Below are 19,547 nucleotides of genomic sequence, written 5' to 3' on the forward strand. Positions count from 1 at the left end.
TGAGGAGGCGGACACTGACATCGGCCCAGACAATCAGGCTGATGCTGAAGCCATGCCCCCATGCCCCTGTGGACCGCATGAATGGACCCGTGTTTGGCAAGATAGCTGCAAGAGCCTTACGTCAGGAGCTCATCAATGAGCACTTTGCCTGAAAGAACGTTGGTGTTATTTACAAGGCTGACACACTGCTGGCTGTGCAGATCATACATCAATGGTGGGCATCACCTTGGTGACAGTTAAAGTTTAAGTTGATTGAAGTTAATTGTGATTATACCCTTTGATGTTAAGGAATCACCAGCGCGTAACGGTGCAGCTATCTGAGCCAATATGCAACAAGGTTTTGTTAAATAAAAAACATTTAAACTGAAGGTTAGCGCTGCGCTACCAATCTCCAGCCGCTCCCCCCCCCCCCCCCACAAACAAATTTATTCTCCTTAGCGTTGTGGCCATTTTCAGTGGCAGTTAACTCCAGTTGCCAGTGACACTGGCAACTTTGGCGGAGAACACGAATTTCTGGGCCTATGATTCTCTAAGCAGTCAGGCCATATGTAGGCTACTTTGTTGAGTTCATGTCACCATTTCACTAGAAAGTAATACATGTCCTGGGAAGAATAGAGACAACTACAATATCGATCCCAAGTGTAAAAGGGGTTAGCAACAAAAGAAAAAAAATCTAAAGCTTTACTGTCTGAAAAGAAGTCAGTTATTTCAAAGTATATTAAATATTATATGGTACAGATAAGGTAAGCCAGGAGTGGACCTCAATGGGAAATTAGTGAACAGTAAATTTGAGAGATATCCGGATCATCTCTTCCAGGCGGTAGAAACAAACATGCTGGGGATGTTTAAAATACAGTGGACAGTAAGATGGAGCAATCCTGGAGGGACGAGCGATGGGAGGCCGAATGGGTTTTCCTTCTCCCTGACTTTCCTGATAGTCTGTAAATTACATTGCCAATTTAGTGCTGAGCTGCAGCCAGTTCTGTGCTGTGGATACATACCCAGCAGGGACAGGGGTGAGACTGCCCTCACTCATTTAACAAGCAAGGCTTTTATAATTAACAGAGAGAAGAGACTTTCAATCAGGATTTAAATATGGGTATGATAGTGTTGTGTGTGTTACAGGACTAGTAATCCAAAAACCTGGACTAATGATCCATGAGTTCAAATCCCACTGTGGCCGTTTGAAAATTTGATTTTAATTGAAGAACAAATCTGCAAATAAAAAGCTGATATTGGTATGAAGCTGACATGCTGTTGTAATAAAGGCCAAATGGCTCATTAATGTCCTTTCGGGAAAAAAAACGGCTGTTCTTACCCAGTCAGAGCTACATGTGACTCCAGTCACATGTCAACACGATTGATTGGTAACTGCCCTCTGTAGTGGCCGAGCAAGCCACTTAGTTGCATTAAACTGCTACAAAGAACAAGGACTGCAGCAGTTCAAGAAGACGGCTCACCACTGACCTTCTCAGGCCAACTCGTGATCGGCAATAAACGCTGGCCTTGCCAGCAACGCCCACATCCCGAGAATGAATTAAAAACAAGTTCATTTGAGTTGAAAGTGAGGAAAGGGCTCTATTGAAGGTTGTTTTCTGTACAACATGGTAATGATCGTACAAAAAGCAAAATACTGTGGATGCTGGAATCTAAAATAAAAACAGTAAATGCTGGAAATCTCAGCAGGTCAGGTAGCATCGGCGGAGAGAGAAACAAAGATAACGTTTCAGGTCTGTGACCCTTCGTGACTGTTCTGATGAAACGTTAGCTCTTTTTCTCTCCACAGATACTGCCTGACCTGCTGGGATTGCCAGCATTTTCTGTTTTTATATACGGTGATGGACAAATCTAAAGCATTGTAAATCATATCAAATCAAAATGTTGTCTTGTCCTCATGTATCACTCAGACTAGAGTTTCAGTATAACAGAAAATTACTCTGAATCACACACACCTTAACTCCTGCAGGAAAGGGCATTTTATAAAATGCGTTTGCTTCTAAGAATTCCTAATTCAGCTGATTTGGAAGGAGGCCAGAATTATCTGTGAAGAGAATACATAAAACATGGGAATAGATTTAGGTTAAAAAATGCAGTGGTGCAATTCAAGGTTGGCTCGTCGTTGCAGATTGCGTCTGTCGGTCGTAGATTGCAGGGACAGAGAATGCAAACGAACTACATCACAGCTGTATAAGGAAATGGGAATCCATGATCACTGGAGGAGATCACTGGATAGAATGGTAGGAGGTATGTAGAGTAGAGAATACTGGATTACTGGGTGATCAACTCTAGACACCCTGCCTGCAGAGCTATCAAAGAATTAACTAGGCGGATTTTATCGTTGTATGTTTTTTGTCCGATGACACGCAGTCCCGTTAAAGTCACTCAGACTGAAATATAGAGAACTAATCATCTCTTCGTGCTTAGGAGCAGATAACAAGTCTCCGATGAGGCCCAGTTGAAGCATAGCCTTGATTTTGTAACTATAAATACCCTGTGCTTGCATTTGTTTACTTCACAGGCAACATTGTTTTGGGCTGGATGTTGTTCAGAGAACCATTAATAAAGTCACAATATTCCTTCTGCACATGTATGAAAGATATTCTGCAGTTAGAAATAAACTGAGGAATATGGGGGGTAATTTTAACTGTTGCCGATGGTGTAAAAGCACAATATTGAATGGGCCGCCCATTATACAACACTCCCCATTCTCCATTCCATTGACTTCAAGTGTTGTATAACGAGTGGCCAATCCAATATTGCCCATTTTACACCATTGCCAAGAGTTAATCACCTCCTTGCACTTCACATGGTAGCCCACTTCTTCGCCCACATGTGGCAGGTGTGAAAGGACATGCAAAGCTGCCTCACAACCTGCCAGAGAAGGAAAGGGAACTTTGCTTAATGAAATCCAGGAAGGGCAGACTCTTGACCCTTATCCAACTAGGCCCCTGATGCAAACAGCTGTCAAGCAGTCCCAGACCCCAACCACCAGATAGCCAGGTTCCAGATCCCAAACTCCAATAATCCTATGGCCTAGTGAAACATTCCATTATATCCCCACCTAACCATTGTGGCTTCTGTTGTGTATGCATGCCTGTTTACTGTGTGATGTCTGCAACACTGTTATGAAACACTGAATGTACCCTTACACTGTACACACCTTGCCTGTACACCAGAGGGTGCTGCTGCTGGAGACCTAAGGGTTACCTGCTGCAGGTAACCCAGTATAAAAAGGAACACACAGCTTGTTGTCTGCACTCAGGAGCTGCAAATAAAGGACTACAGGTCTATGCAGTTTAAGTATCATACCCTGCCTCGTGGAGTCATTACTAAAGATGCCTACATAGACTACAGCTTTCATCACTGGGTCCCACCTGTTCATCTTCTTCCACGACCTGGGTCATTGCTAGTCACATTACCTGCAACCTTTGAATCATGTGAATGATCCCTTATTTCTCAGGCACATGCTCCTCCTTTGGGCATCTCACCCTCTGCAATTCCTCCTCCTTTGACCACCTGTCACTTTGCCACCCTCACACCTCTTCTTCAAACTCTTTCGCATTGACCATGTTCCCAAATCCTCTGATAACCTCCCAACTGACACCTTCTCCCCTCTCCTCACTCTGCCTCTCCGCTGAGGAATTCCTCATTCCTGCTGATCGCTTAGATTTTCCTAGCCCCTTTTATTTCTGGTTCCTCACTCAGCCTCACCTTCTGTATAAGCTCCTACACACACATGCACACCTCAAGAGGCCCAGCCTCCTTAATGGCTTCTATCTATGACAAAATTATCTATTTCACTTCCATGTTTCTCTTCACAGTTAAATCACCACCATGCCTGTGTCATACCCGTCGACAGTCATCCTTCACTCTGGGAGAAAATGATCCTCCTGCTCACCTGTTCAACACCCTCTCAAGCTCCCAACTTCCTCTCCTCTGGCCTTTCACCTGACTGACATAGCTGATGCTCTCGACCTCCTCCTAACCCAAATCTTCATCACACAACCACCCACCTCTGCTTAATGCTTGACAACATTGTCAACGGCTCTCTCTCCTCACGCTCCGTCCCCCTCATGACTGTCATCATCAGCCTCCCGCGCCCCCTATCACTTAGTAACATGTTTGGGGAATGAATAGTAAACTCTGTCCAGTAGTTGCTTTTAGGGTATTGGAAAACCTCCATCAGATTCATTCAAGTTTTTGAAAGCGGTAAAGCAACACATCAGACCTTACTTTACGTTTAAAATATCAAGCAAATTTATTCTAGAAAAGATGAACAAGCAAATAAGTAATTGTCAGAATTGGTAGTTGATAGTCGGCACCCTTCCACATAATCTGTCAGTGCATAAAACAGTAAAAATAAAATGTTTACAGCTCTAAGAATGAAACTAACCCTTTATCAATTGCTTTTAAATGACAGGGTTTCTTTTCCTCGAATTCAAGGACAGCCTAATTAATGTATCCCCTCCTCACCCCACCCCCTCCACTCCCCACCCCCTCCACCATACCCCACCCCCTCCACTCCCCACTCCCTCCACCATACCCCACCCCCTCCACGCCCCACCCCCTCCACCATATCCCACCCCTCCACCACGCCCCACCCCCTCCGCTCCTCGCCTCGCCCTCTACCACTCCCCACCCCTTGCCTCCCCCATCCTCCCCACCTCGTCGCACCATTCAGACAGAATCAATCATTTATTTCCCAGGAAACAATTACTGGAACTTCCTGAAATTGGAATATCCCACCCTTCAATGTTATAAAGACAGTGTCAATCATACACACACTGAACCAATCAGACAGCATCCTTCTAAGTTCGAATTATTCCTCTCTCCAGTTTGCAAATGATGAAACTTGCAGCATTGTATCAACAATAATCTTGGTACCGGTTTCTGACTACAGTCACACTGTGACTGGATGTAAAGGACAAGCCACTAAATCAAAAACTAGACAACAAATCACTCATTTTAGTCACAGTGTTGTAGAGAGTCGAAAGATATATATAGACTTAGGCATTAGGCACCTGCTGGATATTTAGAACTCACATAAGCTTAAATGGACACACACATAAAATGGCTGCCCAGGCATTATGGGAAATCAGGTAGTCAAACTGTGAACTGTTGAACGTTCACTGACCGAGCAATAACCCTGTGAGGCCCACTGTAGGAATGCCTGGGAAGGCAGAGATAAGAAGGAAGCCATCTCCTGTGAACAAGGCCATAAACCAATTAATTCCCCAGGAAGAAAGATAAGAGGGAAACCATTTGCTGTAAACAAGGCTACAAACCAATTATTTCTCCCAGATGAAAGAACTAGGGAGAGAACATATAAAGTCATCGATCAACCCAAATTGACAATGGTTCCCTGGTTACTAGGAGAATTCTATTGGATTAAAAAACCTATATGTAATCTATAATCGTTATGATTGGCTTGTGTCCAGCCGTGATGAGCTGTGTAACTGCAGTAAGCTGTTTTTTAACTGTTGTAAAACATATAAAGGTACATGTAACTCTTTGTTCTGTGAAGAGAAACCTGGATACGGTCCTGAGTTTTTCCTTCCCGCTGAGCGTAATAAAGCTGCTTCAGCATTGGAACCGACCCTGAGTGTTGAGTGATTCTTCAGAGAAAACACTAACGCTAACAATGGCGTAGTCGACGGGATTTCCCGGAGTCGCTGGACGCCCTTGGAAAAAAAACCCGGGTGAGTATAAAAAACAATTTTTAAGTATAAAGGGTGCGGAAGGTGGAAGCTGGTTGATCGACATGAGGAGACGGTCTAATATCTCAAACGCCTAGCCTGAGCCTGAATTAAGAGGACTTTTGTCCCACGTGACGGCCAGGAACCAAGTAGGCGTAGGGAACACACTTAGACCGTGGGATCGTGATACCGAGAGACATCTTCCGGACCCAGTAGTGAAATTTGAAATACCCCGGGGTAGAACCAAGCGGTGTACAGCGGCTAACGGAATCCAAACCTGTGAACAGGGTCGGACCAACAGGCTGAGCGGTGGTAGGTAGTCGTTAAGGATACGTAGAGCACTGCGGGAATTGCTTAAACGCGTTTTTAAGAATTGTATAAGTTTGTGTAACAGCAGAACTTGTGACCTGACAGTAGCCAAGAGACAGTTTACTACAAGTCGCGCTAGAAAGAAAGCGGACCGCTGAGAGTAGATTCCTAACGATACCAGTCCTACCCAGGAATGGCCATGAAAACAAGTAAACTCGAGTGGGGACCAGAAGGGTCGCTTACCCGCCACCTGGCGGAAAAACAAAAGAAGCTAATTGAAAAAATGATTAAAGCAGGGTGGAATCCTCAGGAATTAGTTATGTGAGGAATTATTTAGATAAAACTACGAATTCCCTGAAAGGTCATGGATCCAAAAATAGAGCCGGCCAAAACAAGAAGAGAGACTGTTGTAAATGTCTAATCGTTGAGTGAGAAGTGTCTGTGTGATTTTTGACTGCAGAATGAATTTTTGTTTTATGTTTTCATGTTCCGAAAGCCTGGTTGGAAGAGGAATGCAAGTGTCTGTTTATTTTAGAAACAGAGTGAAAGTCTTTTTTTTTAAACCCTTTGTAATGTTGTCCTGTATGTGGGAAGTTTTAAGACATTTAAGTTAGAAACGCAGGTGTGGATTTATTCGGATGATAAGTTACGGAGCTAGGAGAATAAACAAATAAAGAATAGGTTTGTTGAGCAAAATATTTATTTGACATGCTCACTTACTTGCCGAAAGAAAACATGCAATGATTGATTGGGTTGAAAGACATAAATTTAGTCTCGGAATGAGATAAAGAATGCTTTAAAAAAAAAGAGCTTCTAAAAAAAAAAAGTTTCAAATAAAGATTGAAATTACAAAGTTTGAATTGGGATTTTGAGATATTCAGAGAAGGCACAGGAAATACTGAGGTGGATTTAAAAAAAAAAGATTAAATTAAATCTGATCAGGTCAAACTCCTGGGCAAGTGGCGAGCTATCTGCGAAGGTGTAAAAGGAACTTTTGGAAAATGTTAAAAAACAGCAAGCTTTAGTAACGGCTTTGAAACTGGAGCATTTTGAGATAACGAAAGGCAGCACTCAAACTCTCAAAGCTGGTCTCCATTCCAGTTATGGAGAAAAAGAAAAAGATAAAGACGCCACTTTGAAAGTAAACAAATTAACAACTTTATGGAGTTACGAACCCTCCGTGTAAAATACAAAACCTAATTTGAAGAAAGAAAAAAAAAAAGATGTAACGGACTAAATGGAAAAAGACATAACTTACTAAATACTAGTTGATGTTTGCTGTGAAAAAGATATTGGTTTAATTAGAAGAGGAAAAAAAAAAATTGGAATAAGTAAAAAACACTCTACATGGATTCGAATTTTCAATTATGAAAAAGTTTCAATGCAGTTTGAAAAGATTTCCAAAATGTCCCGAACAGTCTAAACAAGCAGGAGGGTTTTGAAGATAACGAGGAGAAAGAGAGAAATAAAAAAAAAACAGAATTGAATTTCAGTAAACAAAATTGCTATTGTATGTGTGGTCTTGTTTTAAAACAATTTAAAAAAAAAAAAATTCTTTGGCAAGTACTTGAATTAGAAGTTAAGAAAACATTGGAGTTTACTCTAATGATTTATGCTGTTTAACGGATTCCTAATTTCGAAGCCAGTTTTGAAGGCACAAAGACTTTTTTTTCAGATGATTACGTGAAGTCACGTAATGACATCAGGTCTTCTTACAAACCTGGAAAGGAGTTAACCCTTTCCATTGACAGCCGTTTTATACTGAACATTATTAATTTGGATTTCTTAATAGGGAAAAAAAGGACTCACCTAACAGAGGAAACAAAAATAAAAACAGAACTAGCTTATGTAATAATACTTGCCTGATACAATAAAGAAATAGATATTCAATAAAACAAATTGAAGAGTTAAAAGCTAAGATAAACAGGCTGGAAGAGATAACGGGACTAGACGGATAGTGCAGTGCGCAGCCATAGCACCATCACCTCTGGCAATAGAGCCAATGTACCCCACGGTGGGTAGGTGTAGTCCACAAACCCAACCTAACGGTAAAGCAGACAGCGATGTTTGGAGGAATAGCTTTGGCCTTGGTCATAATAGGAGTTTGGGTAATATTTAAGTGGGTAAAGACACGGGCGCACGCCCTACAGATTCAGCTCGAAATGGTTCGATTATAACCTTGTCCTTCTGATTTTGCAGGGTGACAGGGACACTCGTAGAGCAAAAAAACTTAACCCCTGGTGACGACCAGGCCGTCTGTTTAAAATTACAGATAATACTTACCGGAATGGGAATACGAAAGGCGCTACTCGTAATATGGATAGCCCTGCGACATGCACGTACCCTGGGCAACACCGACGGACAGCAGAGCACGCTGGAAATAAACAACTATATGAACTATGGAGTCTTGTTTAATTTAACGGACGGAATGTGCATCCCAGCAACCAAGGACTGGAGCAAGGACAGGACTTATTTTAATGCATGGTTACAAGTGAATCCTAATAAGAATCCTAATAAGAATAAGAGTATGTGTACAGTGCTCCACGGGTATAAGGAGCAGATGCATTAAACGGAGGGATGTCAAAGGGCCTGATGAATGTACTTTCGGCATAATTTGCGCGCCTCCGGGACAATCCCAGCAATCAGTCATCCGCAAGAAGGGAATGGGGCTGTGTGGGTATTACGAGGAGGCGGGGGCGGCTGCAATATAATTGTATGTATGTTTCTCACCCCCTCCGACACCGCGCCCCATAAGAATCACTACATTGCCCGAAGAACTGCCTTGTCCCATAACTACTAAGGGACCAGAAAATGGGATTGCAATGTACAACGAAGGGGAATTATTGTATGATAATGTTAAACATGAAATTGTGCCTGTTCTGATCAATATTTCAGGCATCCAGATGCCGGAATATTGTACCGAACAGTCAAGGAAGATGTACAATGTATTAAGTAAAGTCGTAATGCAGCAGGCTGCCGATGCCATGGGTGCCAGTAAGTTCCGGGGACAGGGGTTAGCACCCAGGGTGAAGAGGGAAATAGTAAATGATGTTGCTACCGTTTTCAATACAGGAACCTCCGTAGTGAACTCGATAGACATACAAGGGCTAAATGAGAGGGTAGAACAGCTTAAAGGGGTGATGAAGGGGTTATTGGAGAGGGTGGAGCAAAACCAGGAAGACCAGGCCAACCTAGGAAAGGAGGGGGCCGAAATCCAGTTGGATGGCATCTCAGTCCTGGAAGCTCACGCTAAAACCATCAATCACCTCATTGATAGAGAACAAGAAGATACAATAAAGCAAAGACAGGGGCAACTCTGTCATGCTTATGGTCTGTGGATGGTGGGACAGATCCGCCACAACCTCAACCAGATCCAACGCGGGGAGGTACCCGATTGGATAGACAGTTCACATTTAGCTCAGTTGGCGAACCAAAGGGGGACACTGGATAATTGTACTCTGAAGGGACTGACCCGAGTATACCCCGCAATTCCAGATTGCCAGATGGGTAGGACTACCGGGATAGGGATAGTCCTGTTGATCCCCATAGCAACGCCGGACTCAGGGCCGTTCCCCTTATACCAACTAGAGAATATCGGAGTAATACGGGAAAATGTCTCCATACGCTACTACCTGACCACCACCTCTGCCGTTCGTCGAAACAACATACTTACCGGGATTTCCCTAGCAGATTGCAAGCAAAGGGGGGAAATCACAGTATGCCCTCACCCGGTGGGCCGAGGCGAACTAGACGAGTGCGGGTTTAACCGAACCAATGGGTGTGTACTAGAAATAGTGCCCGCACACATGCACTTCGCGAGGGCAGGCTACGGAGGGAGGGGAAGATACTGCGTCTCTACTACTGAGCGTTCATACCAGTATAATGACCTGCAGTGCCCTATACCGCAGCCAAACTTTTGCTTTACACCACTACGACCTGTCGCGATCGGGCAAGCGCATATCACCCAGGTTAGGCGCCGGAAGTCCGAAGTTATTGAAGTAACTGATCAGCTCCATGATCATTTGCAGGATTATGACGAGCCAGAGCAGGTCCCTATCCCACATCTAACCGAAGTATTACGGGAGTTGAGGCTCAGAGTGGGTCAATCTGTAAAACTCTATCACCAGCTACAAACTAAAATCAAAGAAGATACCGAGGTAGACTTACAAAGTCAGAGTTGGTGGAGAAAGGTCTGGGACTGGGGAATAAATGTGAACATCCACCCATGGATTCGAATTATTTCACACACACTGGTCGGAATACAATTAATCTTAGCAATAACATGGGGCGTGATGGCCTGCCAGGTATGCAGGCGCCACATACGGCAGAAACGGACCAATCACCGTTCCCTGGATATTAAACAAGTCTGTTTGATAAGGGGACGGGAGGAGCTAGCCTTTGTTAATTTGATTTGAGCAACCGGAACTCCTGAAACCGCGTGACTGGCCAGCACGTTGAGGCAAGGAATACCGGGCCGTGCACAAATATCAGATAAAGGCAGTATTTCGGTTAAAAGGGGACTAGGGCTAGTCCCTTTACCGAAAGGGGGAATTGTTGTAGAGAGTCGAAAGATATATATAGACTTAGGCATTAGGCACCTGCTGGATATTTAGAACTCACATAAGCTTAAATGGACACACACATAAAATGGCTGCCCAGGCATTATGGGAAATCAGGTAGTCAAACTGTGAACTGTTGAACGTTCACTGACCGAGCAATAACCCTGTGAGGCCCACTGTAGGAATGCCTGGGAAGGCAGAGATAAGAAGGAAGCCATCTCCTGTGAACAAGGCCATAAACCAATTAATTCCCCAGGAAGAAAGATAAGAGGGAAACCATTTGCTGTAAACAAGGCTACAAACCAATTATTTCTCCCAGATGAAAGAACTAGGGAGAGAACATATAAAGTCATCGATCAACCCAAATTGACAATGGTTCCCTGGTTACTAGGAGAATTCTATTGGATTAAAAAACCTATATGTAATCTATAATCGTTATGATTGGCTTGTGTCCAGCCGTGATGAGCTGTGTAACTGCAGTAAGCTGTTTTTTAACTGTTGTAAAACATATAAAGGTACATGTAACTCTTTGTTCTGTGAAGAGAAACCTGGATACGGTCCTGAGTTTTTCCTTCCCGCTGAGCGTAATAAAGCTGCTTCAGCATTGGAACCGACCCTGAGTGTTGAGTGATTCTTCAGAGAAAACACTAACGCTAACAACAGGGTTTGTTAACATCAGTTTCTCTGTATCTGCTCTCATCGTTTGCAATACCTGGGAGATCAGAGCAAAAGGAGGAATCGCAGACAGAAACCAGAAATAGGGAGAGACTGTCCAACCTCCAGTCTAACACAATACCTTGTCCTCAAGCTGAAATCTGACGATGGTTGCTCAAAGAGGCAAAACAGGTCAATCTGTGGGCGGGCCACGTGAGGATGAACTGTGAGGTGGGGGAGCTCCCCTGCTGCTAAATGTTGTAATCTGACTGAATGCTGAGCTGAGAGAGTAATCTTGTAATCCAGCACACTAACACATCAGCCGAGAAATTCAGCATCATAGCGCCTGTTATTTAGCCGCTAAGCAGCCCAGTCGGTCCCCAATATGGCTGGATGTGCATCGGCTGCCATATTGGTAGAGGAGGCTGCGGCAGGGATGCACACCGGCAGCATTCTAAGTGGAAAGGTATATATAGTACCCACCCTTAAAACGTCCATGTTTAAAATAAGCAGTCTTTTATATTGGCCAAAAAGCAATTACCATTTCCATTTGCATTACCGTCCAGTTCAAAGTTGCCGATTATAGCATTGTAAGTGCTTCGTTTATTTCCGGCAGAAGCAGCTGTGCTCACTCACTTTTACACATTAAATTTAAACGGATCAGTTTCTGCTTCCCGTTTTTATTTATTAGGTTATTTTTGTGGCAATATTTTCATGAGTCGGGCTGTTCTTTAAGAAGATTATTTATGCGCTGAGCCCCACTGTGTAATACAGAGACCCGGTTGCAGACATATCGAGTCGTGTTAAGCTTGGGTGCCGAGATCTAATATGTCCTTACTATACAGTATAAATGCACACGAGGCCCATACTTGAGAGAAGGTCACTCTGTGACCAGTTACCTTTATTACCAAGACCTCAAGAGGTAGACGGTGGATGGAGCTCCCCCTTTTATACTGGAAAGTCCATGTTAGGAGTGTCTCCCACAAGTTCGCCCCCTGTGGTCAGTGTTCTCAAGGTATATGACTTAGGTCAGCTTATACATGGGTTACAATGATAATTGAATACATGATAATACCTCCCCTCCAAAGTCTAATTTGGATCACAGGTTAAGTCTCTCTGCTGGTTTAATCTCCCTTGTAGAGCACCTGAGTTGGGGCTCCGGTTGTTGGGCGCTGGCTTGAGTGTCTGCTGTTTGCAGTGCCTCAGGCCTGTCCGGACTGCCCACAGTGACTGGGCTCTCCTCCACTTGGTTCCGGTGTTCGGCCACCTGCGGTGGAGTAAACTCTACGTCGTGTTCTTCCTCTGCTTCTTCTATGGGGTTGCTGAACCTCCTTTTAGTTTGATCCACGTGTTTGCGGCAGATTTGTCCATTGGTAAGTTTAACTACCAAAACCCTATTCCCCTCTTTGGCAATCACAGTGCCTGCAAGCCATTTGGGCCCTGCAGCGTAATTAAGGACAAAAACAGGGTCATTGACATCAATACATCGCGCCCTCACATTCCTGTCATGGTAGTCACATTGTGACTGACGCCTGCTCTCAACAATTTCTTTCATTGTAGGGTGTATAAGGGATAACCTGGTTTTGAGCGTCCTTTTCATTAGCAGCTCGGCGGGTGGAACCCCTGTGAGTGAGTGTGGTCTGGATCTATTGGCCAACAAAATGCGTGATAAGCGGCTTTGTAGGGAACCCCCTTGGATTCTGAGCATCCCCTATTGAATTATCTGCACTGTTCGTTCCGCCTGGCCATTTGAGGCCGGCTTGACTGGTGCCGTTCTGACATGGTTGATTCCATTGCCTGCCATGAAGTCCTGGAATTCAGTGCTTGTGAAGCACGGGCCATTGTCACTGACGAAGACGTCCAGTAGACCATCGGCGGCGAACATTGCCCGTAGACTTTCTACCGTGGCAGAGGATGTGCTTGAATTTAAAATGGCACACTCAATCCATTTGGAGTAGGCATCTACTACATCCAAAAACATTTTTCCCATGAAAGGACCTGCGTAGTTCACATGGATGCGTGACCATGGCTTGGCGGGCCAGGACCAGGGGCTAAAGGGGGCTTCCCTGGGCGTGTTGCCCAGCTGAGCACATGTGTTGTACCTGCGAACACAAAGTTCCAGGTCTGCATCAATCCCTGGCCACCAAACATGTGACCTGGCAATTGCCTTCATCATGACAATGCCCGGGTGCTCATTGTGAAGTTCTCTGATAAACACCTCTCTGCCCTTCTGGGGCATGACTATTCTGTTTCCCCACAGTAGGCAATCGGCCTGAATCGAGAGTTCATCCTTGCACCTATGAAACAGTTTAAACTCCTCAGGGCATGCCCCGTACGTGGCTGCCCAGTCCCCATTCAGGACACATTTCTTAACTAAAGACTTTAATCTGACGGGCTGTCAATCTGAAAGCTTCAACAGCCATGACCATCTCAGCATCATGCTCAGCTGCCCCCTCAGTGGTGGCTAGTGGTAGCCTACTGAGTGCATTGGCACAGTTTTCAGTGCCGAATTGTGTAGTCATAAACGGCTAACGTAAGTGCCCACCTCTGTATGCGGGCCGATGCATTCACATTTATGGCCTTGTTGCCGGACAAAAGGGACGTTAGGGGTTTGTGATCTGTATCCAGCTCAAATTTCCTGCCAAAAAGGTACTGGTGCATTTTTTTTACTGCATATACACATGCTAGCGCTTCCTTTTCTACCATCCCGTAGTCTCTTTCTGCCCGGGACAGACTTCTGGATGCATAAGCTACCGGCTGTAACTGACCATTGGCATTCACATGCTGCAACACACACCCAACCCCACAGGACGATGCATCGCACGTTAAAACTAGTTTCTTACACTGGTCATATAAAGTTAACAGTTTGTTGGAGCATAACAAATTGCATGCTCTATCAAAAGCCCTTTCCTGGCTGTCCCCCCAGACCCAATCGCGACCTTTGCGTAGGAGCACGTATAGCGGCTCTAACAGCGTGCTCAATTTGGGAAGAAAGTTGCCAAAATAGTTCAGGAGCCCCAGGAACGAACGCAGCTCTGTCGTGTTACGGGGTCTGGGTGCTCTCTGGATTGCTTCAGTTTTGGACACAGTAGGTCTGATCCCGTCTGCTGCTACCCTCCTTCCCAGGAATTCTACCTCTGGAGCTAAGAAGACGCACTTCGCCTTTTTCAATTGCAGCCCTACCTGGTCCAGTCTGCGTAGCACCTCCTCCAGGTTGTGGAGGTGTTCTTCAGTATCGCGACCTGTGATGAGGCTGTCATCTTGAAAAACCACCGTCCTTGGAATCGACTTGAGGAGACTTTCCATATTTCGCTGAAAGATTGCGGCAGCCGAACGAATCCCAAACGGACATCTGTTATACTCAAACAACCCCTTGTGTGCCGTGATGGTGGTCAGCTTCTTTGACTCACTCGCCAGCTCCTGGGTCAAGTAAGCTGAGGTCAGGTCCAATTTTGAAAAAAGTTTTCCACCGGATAGCATCGCAAAGAGGCCTCCGCTCTCGGTAGCGGGTATTGGTCTTGGAGTGACACTCGATTGATGGTGGCCTTGTAATCGCCACATATCCTGACCGTCCCATCCACCTTGAGCACCAGCATGATCGGGCTTGCCCAGTCACTGAATTCGACTGGCGAGATGATGCCTTTCCTCAGCAGGCGGTCCAATTCACATTCTATCTTTTCCCGCATCACGTACGGCACCACTCTGGCCTTGTGGTGTACTGGCCTGGCGTCCGGGTTTATGTGAATCACTACCTTGGTCCCCATGAAAGTGCCGATGCCGGGTTGAAATTTGTCCAGGACCTGTGAGCATGATACTCGCTCCACAGAAGAAATTGCATTGACATCGCTCCACTTCCAGTTCATGGCAACAAGCCAACTCCTCCCCAGTAGTGCGGGACCGTCCCCCAGGACAATCCAGAGTGGCAATCTGTTCTCCGAATCTTTGTGGGTCACGACTACCATGGCGCTGCCTAGCACTGGAATGATCTCCTTTGTACATGTCCGTAGCAGTGCGTTAATTGTCAATAATTTTGGCCTCCTGGCCTTGGACACCCACAACCTTTTGAACTGTTTGATACTCATCAGGGACTGGCTGGCCCCCGTGTATAGCTCCATTAGCACTGGGATGCCATTGAGGAGCACTTTCATCATTATTGGTGGCGTTCTGGTATATGAACTGTATATGTGCTCCACATGAACTCGCTGAACTTCAGCTTCCAGTGATTTCCCCCAGTATTCATTTGGCCTCATAGGGCTGACATCGGGCCCGTCCTCCTCGTACATCAACCTGGCTGCAGGCTTCCTGCACATACGCGCCAAGTGACTGCTGACGTTGAAGTTTCTGCAGGTATATTGCTGATACCTGCAAGCTCTGGCTGGGTGTTTGCCTCCACACCACCAGCATGAGCTCGAGGCCCCATTGTTCGAAACAAAAGGTCCATTACCAATCGATCGTCTCTGACTGTCTCTGTAACTGTCCTTAAACGCACCATTAACAGGTGTTGATGACTCCATTACTGGCCGCATTGTCCATTGCGATGGCATGAGTCGCCGTTCAGCTAGCCATTGTCTTTATTGAATTCCCCCTTTGGGTTCGACTGCATGTTGGGGCATGTCCGATTGCCCTTGTCTGCCTAGAGAACTGTGTGCCGTGTTAACAATGTTGACTCCCTGGTCGTTTGCCGCATTTGAGCCAAGATTTTTGTCATACATCATTCTGGTCTCTTCCTCCCCTGAGATAAATGTCTGAGCTATCAGAGTCGCCGCCTCCAAGTTCAAGTCTTTGGCCTCAATCAGTTTCCTGAAAACCCCAGCGTGTCCGATGCCCTCAATAAAAAAGTCTTGCAACATCTCTGCTCTGCATGCATCTGGGAACTTACATAGGCTCACCAGTCGCCGGAGATTTGCCACGAAGTCTGGAATGCTTTGTCTTTCTCGCCGCCGGTGCATGTAAAACCCGTATCTCGCCATGTGCATGCTGCTCGCCAGTTTAAGGTGTTCCCCGATCAACTTTCTGAGCTCTTCGAACGTCTTGTCCACCGGCTTCTCTGGTGCTAGAAGGTCCTTTATCAGGGAGTACGTTCTGGATCCACAAACCGTCAGGAGATGAGCCCTGCATTTGTCGGCCGAATCCTGTCCCAACCATTCCTTAGTGACAAAACTTTGCTGTAGTCTCTCAATAAAGCCGTCCCAATCATCACCAACACAGTACCTCTCTTCTGTGCTGCTCGTGGTCATGCTCGCGTGGTTCCAATCCCAGTTTCTCGTCGGCAATAATATGTCCTTACTATACAGTATAAATACACACGAGGCCCTTGAGAGAAGATCACCCTGTGACCAGTTACCTTTATTACCAAGACCTCAAGAGGCAGACGGTGGGTGGAGCTTCCCCTTTTATACCGGCAAGTCCAGGTTAGGAGTGTCTCCCACAAGTTCGCCCCCTGTGGTCAGTGTTCTCAAGGTGTACAACTTAGGTCAGCTTACAATGGCTGTACATGGTTACAATGACTGTTGAATACATGACAAGACCCATGTGATCCAATGGCCGACTCACAGACCCACATTTTCCTGTGCCCATGTGCCCCCTGTTCACTGCAGATTGTTGTTTGATTATTTACTGCACACTTGTATGTGGGGCAAGGCAGCGTGCGTGCTCTAGGTTACAGTCCTTTGTCAAAGATTCCACTCCAGGGCTCAACGCATTAGTATACACAACCTCTTTCCAAAAATGTATGGCACTGTAACTGAAATGGTTTCTAATATTATTAATGCAAACACGTTATAGTGGCCATTGCATATAGGTATAAGCGATGGCGACTGTTATTAAGTTAGGGTCTGCACATCTTGCAGGTCCTGTTTTCCATTTTCAGTCGCCCTAGTGCTTCACTCGCCACGGACTGACCTCACACAGCACAACGTGGCATGAACTGGCATGAAAGACCCTCACCATCACTAGTGAAGGGACTATACAGTAACTACAGCTTGGTTGCTGGTTTATTATTTCTGGCTGCTGACTCATCTGTTCCAGGTGTTTTTGCTGTGTTCTAGCCCTCTTGAAAGTTCACTGTGTCTGCACAGAGAGGTTTTGCTGCTCTGGCACTGTTATTGCTCCTTGCCTCACAGATAGTCTGGCTGCAGACATGGGTGGTCTCATAGGCTGTCTTTGGGAAGGGAGGATGAGAGGGAGCTACAAGAAAGACACCACAAAACAGGAGAAGCTGCCAGAAAATGCAGGAGTGGAGTGCATTGAGCAGGAGGCCATGTCCACTGTGGATCTTCAGGGAGATCTTCTCCTTTGTCAAATTAACTCCGAAGCATCACCAAAGAGGCTACCATCAAGCTCTATCACCTGCTGCAGCCACAACTCCAGTCTCAAACCAGAGTATCTACAGCACTGCCATTGGACCCACAATGTGTTGTGTGCAGATAGTTTAGAGAGCTGTTTCCATGTCACTTCCTGATGTTAGTTTTATCAGATTAACTGCTGCATTGGGAGTAGGCTGTATGCATAGGCAGGATATCTGGTAAGTCAGCAGTTCTTAAAGGGTGGAATATTTAACATTTTTGATGGTAGTAGACCTAAATAACAACAAGGAGGGCAAGGAGCAGAACTAAAACTATAAAATGCTGGCAACATTCAGCAGGTTAGGCAGCATCTGTGGAGAGAGAAACAGAGCTAATGTTTCAGGTTGATGACTTATCATCAGAATTGACAGGAAACGTTAACTCTGTTTCTCTCGCCACAGATGCTGCCTGGCCTTCTGAGTATTTCCAGCATTTTCTGTTTATATTTCAGATTTCCAGCACACACAGAATTTTGCTTTTGTATTGGAGTAGAAGCAGAACTGGTGCTTTTCAGGATGCAGTTGTGGTAATATTACTCCAAGAGGTGCTTCAAAGGTGATTTGGCCTGTTTGGAGCCGTGGGGCCACTCTCTAATCAGGAGTGTCACAGTGCTTAGGTTGAGGTGGCCGAGTGAGGCTATGCTATCTTCCATGTCCATAGCTCATGGGAATAGATGCATAAGTAAACTTTCCACATTCATGAAGCTTGATGAAGGCAAGAGTGCTATACTTTAACTACTTTTAATATAAGTCTGTGCGGTGATTGCCAACAAGAGTTTACTCTCAACTTAGTTCAGCTTTATTCAGGCAGCATGCAAATCATTCAGCAGCTTTTTACCTGGTTGGTGTGTCCACACACAGATGTTGCTCCAGGGCCCGTTTTGTTGCACATGAATCCTGCATATTAGGACAACCAAACATACGACTGACACAAGCTACTTGCATGCTGCACGCTCATGAGCCCACACAAGGTAGCGTGCAGGCTGGGAATTTGGATGACACTATCTCTGTTCTTCTGCACGTTTTTCCTATAGGAAAAGGCAATGTGTAACAGATAGGAAGAAATGTAACTGGAATGGGCCCTCGCCATTGTCACTACAAGGAGTTGGCCTTCAAATTTTGGACTCAGGTCGATAAGGGGGTGGGGAGGGAGAGGTGGGAGCTGGTGCTTTCAGTTTCTTGTTATTCTTTCTTCCTCTACTCACTCATGCATTCATTCATTTACTGACAAGCATACATGCCATCACACCAGCAATGCACACAATTTTGCCATACAAGCTCTATTTGAATAGGTGCTTATGAGGAGGATATCACAGAGAGTAATGCCTAACCCTGTCTCCAGCATCTAATAACACCCTGGCCTAGAAATTGGGCTGCTTACCGCCACCCGTTTACGCTGATGGCTTGGCGGCAAATGGCAGCCGCCACTTTAGCGCCCTTCTCTGGCACGGGACTTGGGAGCTGCCATTTTGGTGAGGGCATTAGCGTAGCTGATAGCAGCCCTGGGCCTAGAGATGGCCCTGGCTGCAACGTTGACTCGACACTATGTCTGTGAACTTCGACCTTAGTGCTGAGTTCAGCTCTGGCTCCGAAGCTCGCTCTGAAAAGCGAGTATTCAGCAAACTGTTAGCACTTCTTAAAGGGACGCACACATCTTTCAGGTAAGTTTCCATTTAAGATTTTGGACTGGATTCTTAAAAATAATTTATTGAAGTAGTGACTTGGTGCAAAGTGTGCAGTGAATGCAGGAAATACTTCTGGACGCTTACAAGGCCTTGGATGGTCAAGGAAGGAATCTGAAAAGGCTAAAATGCTGGAAATAATCAACAGGTCAGGCAGCATCTGCGGAGAGGGAAATAATTCACATCTCAGGTTGAAATGCTGCCTGACCTGCTGAATATTTCCAGAATTTTATGCTTTTATTTTTGATTTACAGCATCCGCTTTCAGAGGGAAGAGGAAGATTCAGGAGAGGAGGAAGCAGCTG

Source organism: Pristiophorus japonicus, chromosome 13 (assembly GCF_044704955.1).
Source record: "Pristiophorus japonicus isolate sPriJap1 chromosome 13, sPriJap1.hap1, whole genome shotgun sequence".
Classification (NCBI taxonomy): domain Eukaryota; kingdom Metazoa; phylum Chordata; class Chondrichthyes; family Pristiophoridae; genus Pristiophorus; species Pristiophorus japonicus.